Here is an 8078-nt window from a genome sequence, read left to right on the forward strand (position 1 = left end):
TCAAGCAGGGAGTTCTCTCACCCGTGGACTCCGCTAAGTGGGAGACTCCAATCGTCACGCCCCTTAAAGCAAATGGGGAAGTCAGGTTCTGTGCTGATTACAAATGTACTATCAATAAGGCACTCAGGGGAAACTCATACCCCATTCCAGTCGTATCACATCTGTTGGCTAAACTGGCTGGGGGCAAGGTGTTCGCCAGAATTGACCTGGCACAAGCTTACCAACAGCTGCCAGTAACCCCACAATCAGCGGAAGCACAGACTATTGTCACACATAAAGGGGCGTTCAGAGTTAACAGATTACAATTTGGAGTTTGTGTGGCCCCAGGGATTTTTCAAGGGCTCATGGAACGCCTGTTAAGAGGTCTGCCGGGGGTCTTGCCATTTTTTGATGATGTTTTGATTGCTGGAAAAGACCCACAGGAACTGGTTGCGCGTGTCCGTGCAGTGTTGCTCAAGTTCAAGGAGGTGGGGTTGCAACTAAAAAAGGAAAAATGCAGTTTTGGGGTGCCAACTGTGGAATTCTTCGGGTTTAAAATTGATGCATCAGGCATCCACCCCACAGATGCTAAGGTTAAGGCCATCATCGAGGCACCACGACCACAGAACAAGACGGAGTTGCAGTCATTCCTGGGACTTATTAACTTTTATCATTCGTTCTTACCCCAGAAAGCTTCGGTAGCTGAACCATTACATAGACTGTTGCAGAAAAAGAATGTGTGGCGATGGGGGCAGGAGCAGCAGAAGGCTTTTGACTCCTTGCGAGGAATGCTGAGTAGCAAGAGCGTCCTTGCTCATTATGATGAATCGAAGCCGCTGGTCCTGGCATGTGATGCCTCTCAATATGGCCTGGGGGCGGTGCTGAATCATAGGGAACTGGATGGGTCGGAAAAGCCCATCTCTTTCTATTCCCGTATGTTGTCGCCCACGGAGCGCAACTATGCTCAAATTGACAAAGAGGCGCTTGCAATTGTGGCAGGAATCAAAGAGTTCCATGATTATGTGTACGGTCGTCATTTCTCCATTGAAACGGACCACAAACCACTGTTGGGGTTGTTCAACCCGAACAAACAAACGCCACAAATTCTCTCCCCCAGAATGTTGCGTTGGTCTATATTCCTGAACGGGTTCCAGTACACCTTGACCCATGTGCCGGGGAAACGGTTGTGCCACGCTGATGCGCTGAGTCGATTGCCCCTTCCTGGCGGGAGCAATGAGGATCCTGCTCCAGCGGAGCACATAATGATGCTGGAAACACTTCCGGGGGCTCCTGTAACGGCTACTGATATTGCTGAGAAAACGAGGAAAGATGCTGTTCTCTCCCGTGTGCTCACTTGGGTGGGGAGGGGGGTGGCCAGGTGGTCCGCATGAAGACAAATTCAGGCCTTATGCGACAAGGCAGCACGAGTTATCCATGCATAAGGGTTGTCTCCTGTGGGGAGATAGGGTGATCATCCCAGCACCACTGAGAAACAGGGTTCTTGAGACGCTTCACATGGGACACCCGGGAATGGTCAGGATGAAGTCGCTAGCCCGATGTTATGTGTGGTGGCCTGGAATGGACCAGAACATAGAACAATGGGTACGAACATGCAAGGTATGCCAAGAGGTGCGGCCAGAAGTGGCCAGAGCACCAGTTCACTGGTGGGAGCAGTCCAGATCTCCCTGGAGCCGGCTGCACTTAGATTTTGCTGGGCCATTCCAGGGGAAGGTCTTTTTGGTTATCGTCGATGCATATTCCAAATGGTTAGAAGTGGCGATGGTCCCTAGCATGGCATCAGCTGCCGTAATCAAGGTGTTGAGGCAGCTGTTTGCAACCCATGGGTTATCTGAGACCATTGTATCAGATAATGGGGCAGCTTTTGTATCCCAAGAATTCAGGGCATTCTTGGCTGATAACTTCATAAGAGGGGTCACATCCGCGCCCTTTCACCCATCCTCCAATGGGCAGGCGGAGTGCATGGTAAGAACAGCCAAAGAATCCATTGCACGCTTAATGGAGGGTAACTGGTCAGCTCGCATCGTGCGAATGTTATTTTTGCAGCATGCGACGCCGTGTACTGCGACGGGCAAGTCGCCAGCTGAGCTGCTCTTGGGTAGAAGATTGGTAACGCTGCTGGATTATGTCCACCCGGATAAAATGCCAAACCGTAATTCAAGAGCAAACCCCCAGGCTGAGACTGACACAACAAGGTATTTCGCCCCTGAAGATCTGGTCTGGGTGAGGAACTATTCACGAGGTTCGCGGTGGGTGGCTGGTGTGGTCACCCGGACTAGTGGACCTGTGTCCTATTATGTGACCTTGGAAAATGGGCAAGTTTGGAAGAGACATATAGATCAGCTGAGGCGCCGGGCGCTCAGCAGGGAGGAGTCTGATAATTCATCCCTGGCTAACGACGCAGAGCTGCATGGCCCAGAGGTGCAATCACCAGGGGCTTCAGCAAATGAACCAGGGTCTGCTAGTCCTCAGGATGACGAGGTACAGGTAGGGGACCCTGAGATGTCTGGAACTCCATCTGTTCCTGACAAAACCCCTATAGCAGCCCCCCTACCACAGGTGACACCCAATCCAGAACCGGCAACACCTGTTGTCAGGAGATCAAGTAGAAGTTGTAGGACCCCACAGTACCTGAGAGATTACGTCTGCTGTGCTCACTAGGGGGGGAGGGGTGTTGTGTATTGAGTCAAAGGATTTTATATCTGTATTATTATTGTCTGTATTTGCATTAGGGTAAAGTAACTGCCTTTTGGTTCCAGAGGGTACAGCTACTATTGGTTCATTTAAGCTGCTGTATTTGGATCCTCTGTCTTATTGGTTTCCTCCAAAAGGCAGGACTGTGATTGCCTGATATTGTTCCCTCCAAAATGTATCCTTTCTAGCTAGTTCCCTGTCCCTATAAATGTAGCTCTCCCCTCCTCAGGTCTCAGTCTTGTTGCTTTAATAAAGAAGTGTTACTAGAGAACTGTCTCCAGCATATTATGTCAAGAGAGCTGAAATCACAAACCCCACGTCACAACACTAGTGGGCAGCACCTGATTAAAAAATAATACAACTGTTTCATCTGTTTTTACAGTACTTGTTTTATTTTATGTTCTTTTCTTTTCTTATAATGCTATGGTGTTTTGTGATTAACAGTTTATAAATATTCCTTATTAATTAATTAATTAATTAATTAATTGGCATACATGGGTTTGTGTTTTAAAAGTCTGAAGTTACAATCCTGTCCTTTCTTCAGAGTGATTTCATTAATGTTAACAAGACTGCTCCAAGGTGTCTTCCAGATTGCAACTGTATGTATTCAGACTCTTTTATACAAAGTGGGGTCTTGTGGCATCTTATGCTGTTTATGGTGGCATAAGCTTCTGGGCCACATTGAAATGAGCAGAACCACTCCTGGTGGTGCAGCTGAGTTCACGTGTGGCACCTGCTGGTGTGTACTGAATTTGTACCTAATATTGGAATTTATCTTACAGAGTGACACACATTCTTATCTGTAGTTTGGAGAAGTGCACCTTATGGTACTGAATCAAAGAACTGAAGAGTTGGAAGGGATCTCAGAAGTCATCTAGTCCAATCCCTTGCAATGCAAAAATCACAGCTAAAGAATCTCTGGGTATCCAAACTTTGCCTTAAAACCTCCAGTGAAGGAAAGTCAGCTCCATCCCACATAATAATCACATGACGTAGCGCATACACACATTTTGAATGGCAATGCCCATTAACTGGGGGGGCAGCCTCCTCAAACTTTTTATTGGGGGGATGTGAAGACCCCTCAGCCCCTGTGAGTTGGCTTCTATGTTTCCTGCTGTTCAGTATGCCACAAACTACCGGTACTACACAGGTAACAGGCATGGAAACAGAGAGACACCCCTCCCTTATTCCTTGTATATCCTTGCATATTCTAGAGTCCACCAAAAATACGGTCTATTGTATTATTTCCCTATGTTGGCAATTCACCCATCCATTATAAAGCAGAATGGGATTTAAGCAGCTATGGCATTTATTGCTTCTCTGGGAAATGTTTACTAGGCATGAACTCCATAGTAAGATTTATTTCCCTTTGATGTCAACTAATAAAGTGCAATGTCTTTATATGTAATTATACATAAAGTTTGGTATTACAGTACAGTACTACTATTTGTACACTGAACTTTAGGCAATTGGCATAGCTTTGCTGAATGGCTCTTAATCCTTCAAGTGCTTAAGCTTGCTAGAGTCTTTCCATGGTCATCACCAGACAATTTGCTACTCTTCCTGGATACCACATGCAGTGCTGGATTTAGGTGAGCCGAGGGGGCATAAAATAATCATTTTCATCATCATATATTTATACGGATGTTGTTGTTTAGTTGTTTAGTCGCGTCCGACTCTTCGTGACCCCATGGACCAGAGCACGCCAGGCACTCCTGTCTTCCACTGCCTCCCACAGTTTGGTCAAGCTCATGCTGGTAGCTTCAAGAACACTGTCCAACCATCTCGTCCTCTGTCGTCCCCTTCTCCTTGTGCCCTCCATCTTTCCCAACATCAGGGTCTTTTCCAGGGAGTGTTCTCTTCTCATGAGGTGAGATTTATACAGATACCTATTGAAATGATCGATAAAAAACAACTATAAAAAAAATGTGAAAATAAGAAATATTTGGGGGGGAGGCATTAAATTTTGTCCTCACTCAGGATGCCAAAATCCACCCCTTCCACACCTATCTATCGCCAACAACGTGGAACACAGCAATTAAAACCTCTACACTGTTACCCATCACTATCAAACCACATTCAAAGTCTTTTAATTAATATAGAAAGCCCTAAGCAACTAAGGTCCAGGGAACCGTAGAGATTCGCTGTTCCCTTATATACCAGCTCAGTCACTGAGATCCTCTGCAGGAGTCCAGAGATTTGGAGACATCTCTAAATAGGGATATGTAATTTGGATTGTTATAATTCTATATTTGTAAAATCAAATAAAAATTATTATATATGTAAAAAGGGAGGCTTGGGCGGTGGTGAGTTGAGGTGAGTGAGTCTGCTTATTCCTCCACTGTGTGCTTTTGAGCACATCTCATTTGTATTTTTTTTTTAATGGATGAGACTGCCAACTCTCAGACAAGTAAAGACAAGCACTTGACTCTAATAGAAAAACCTAATAAAAATGCATCACATCAGGTTTTCCACTATCAAACCAAATAAGGCATTTTTGTACTCTTACGTTGAATCTCTAACAATTTAGCTTCTTCTCTTGCAGAATTCCAATAGAGACATGTTTCTCTCTGCTAATGTGTGGTGCCTTGTTTCATGTTACCTTGCTTACCTATTTAATGCACCTGGCCAGTTTTATATTATACTGACCATTGACTATAAATAACATTCAGCTGTTGGCAACATCCATAATCTGAAATATTGTCCTGACAAAGGTCTCAACGGCCAATATTTCCAATCTTTACTTAGCTGCATATTTTGTGATTTTATATCTCTGCTGGGGCTTTTGTAACCAAAGAGTAATTGCCCCAGACTCATTTGTATACCTATTTTTTCCTTGAATCAACACAGGCCTGATGACTCATCGGGATCATTGGCAACATGGAAATCTGCTAAAGGATCCAGTTCCCATCACAGACCTTGGTTTTGAGGTCAGGGCAGTGCCAGTGGCATTATATGTTCCAACTTGGCACATTAGGAGAATTCATAACCAATTTGGCACATGGCTATAAAACGAAATTAGGGTGTGCCCAAATGCACCAAAATATGGTTGATATTTGTAGCAGCAAGCATGCTATTGCTTGTCAGTGGCTCAGGCAGCCAGTTGACAGAGAGATTATGTTGTGCAGGCGTAGGATTTTCATTGCCTAAGCAAGTGTTACCCAGGATTACATTTATTTATTTTATTTTATTTATTAGGAGAGTTAATAACCACTAAATAACATCATGGTGTACAATAATAAAAAATAAAAGCAGATAAAAATAAGATACGTAATTATTAGAAAGCATCAAAATTGCCCACAAATTGCTTTTGGGGAAAGCCCGACGGAGCGAGGTTTTTAGCATCCACCAAAATCTAAACAGGGTTGGTGCATGTCTGACCTCAGTGGGTGGAATCTTCCATAGTTCAAGTGCCACTGAGCTAGATGACCTGAGCCAGACTACCATAGACTGAGTGTGTGGCACATGCAGCACTAAAACAAGGGTCCCCATGGATGACCAGAGTGAATGGACAGGTGTATTGTAAGGAGATCCCTCAGAAATATATACAAACAATTCTTCACCCCCTCACCTCTCTTAGGGAAATAACTGTGGATTAAATGTTGGTGGTATGGATGTAGGGAAGCAGACTACCCCATGTCCTACAGTGGTACCTCCGGTTAAGTACTTAATTCGTTCTGGAGGTCCTTTCTTAACCTGAAACTGTTCTTAACCTGAAGCACCACTTTAGCTAATGTGGCCTCCTGCTGCTGCCACGCCGCCCGGGGCACAATTTCTGTTCTCATCCTGAAGCAAAGTTCTTAACCTGAAGCACTATTTCTGGGTTAGCGGAGTCTGTAACCTGAAGCGTATGTAACCCGAGGTACCACTGTATACCTACTTCAGCAAAAGCACCACACCTAAACAACAGGAAACTTCACCCAGGAGTCCAATGAGCACCTGTTTATTTCCTTCTCTAGCTGACCTCTTCTCATTCTCCATGCCCCTTCCAAACCACTCTTAGAACACATAATTTCCCTCAAAAGAGAGAGAAAGGATTCAGCACATTTTACCCCCTACTGCTTATATCTGTGTGGGAGACTCTATCCCTCTTTTTATTCTCTTGCCTAACTTCACTCTCTCTCTCCCCCACCCTTTTTGGCGGGTGGGGCAGGGACTACAAGTCATATAATCCCTGTTCATTGGCAATACTGCCTGAGTCTAATGGGAGTTGTAGTCCAAAACTTCTGGAGGGTACGCAGTTGGGGAAGGCTGCCCTTTGAGATATCTGTCATCTTCTGCTAATCATGGTCATGTCAAAAAGATACCAGCAAGTGGAAATCATTGTGCTTCTCTGGTTTGGTGTTGCCAGTTCTTATTTCAGTTTTTGTATAAATAAATAATAGCAATAATGCAGATGGCTATTATTTACATGCATTTTTTCAGTGTACAAAATACTTTGTAAATCTTGGACTGAACTCACACTATAAAGGTGTCATCTTTTTCAGGGCCAGCTTAGTATAGGTGTTTAGAGGTTGTTGGTTTTTTTACACCTTTTCTTGATATTTTGTAGTGCATAAATTAACAAAGAATAATAATAATCCATTTTTCTTCCAAGAGATGTTTGTTAAATAAAGCACACAAGTGAGATTTTTTAATCTTTCTGAGCAGATATGTCTAGGTTTGGAATGAATTAGTATATCATCTTATTTATTATTATCCCCCCCCCCCCCCCGTTTAGCATCAAATAGCCCAGACCAGGCCCATCAGATGGTAGTTTCCCCTGGGGAGGTTTCCTGAAACTTTGATCCAATCCTGGGCCAGGCAAATGCATTACTTACTATGGCTACGTACACATTAGCACTTATAACACAGTGAGGTCCACACACTGCTCCCCCCTACCCCTGCTGAGTTTTAAATCACATTTGTACTTGTTATGTCTTCACCTGATCTGATAAACATTACCCAATTTGTTTTCCGGCACCTGCAATCCTGCACCCCATTCCTGCTTGAGGAAGCCTTCATCTGTGCATGCTCTGCCATTTGCACATGCAGAACAGCTGTATGTGTCTCAGCTTAACAGTGGCTTGTGATTTTAAATTGGATGAGAGCTGGTTTGAGGGAAAATGCATCAAAAAGCAGTATTAGGCCTATGTTCCTGGCGTTGCAGATAGATCTCAGGGCTTACTCCCTAGTGTAGTGGTTTCCAACCATTGTGCCGTGGCACCCTGGAGTGCCTTGAATGATAGTGCCAAGGGTAACACTGGCCTCTGTACCTCTTTCTTTCCCTCCCTCCTCTGATGCTCTCTTGCATCTCTGCCTCCCAAAGGCTTGCACAGCTGTTTATTGCAGCAGCCCTGGCTAAGAGCTCCACAAGTCAATAGTGCCTCTGAGAGGCACCTCTCTTG

Source organism: Podarcis erhardii (assembly GCF_964252035.2).
Source record: "Podarcis erhardii genome assembly, chromosome: 7".
NCBI classification, from domain to species: Eukaryota; Metazoa; Chordata; class Lepidosauria; order Squamata; family Lacertidae; genus Podarcis; species Podarcis erhardii.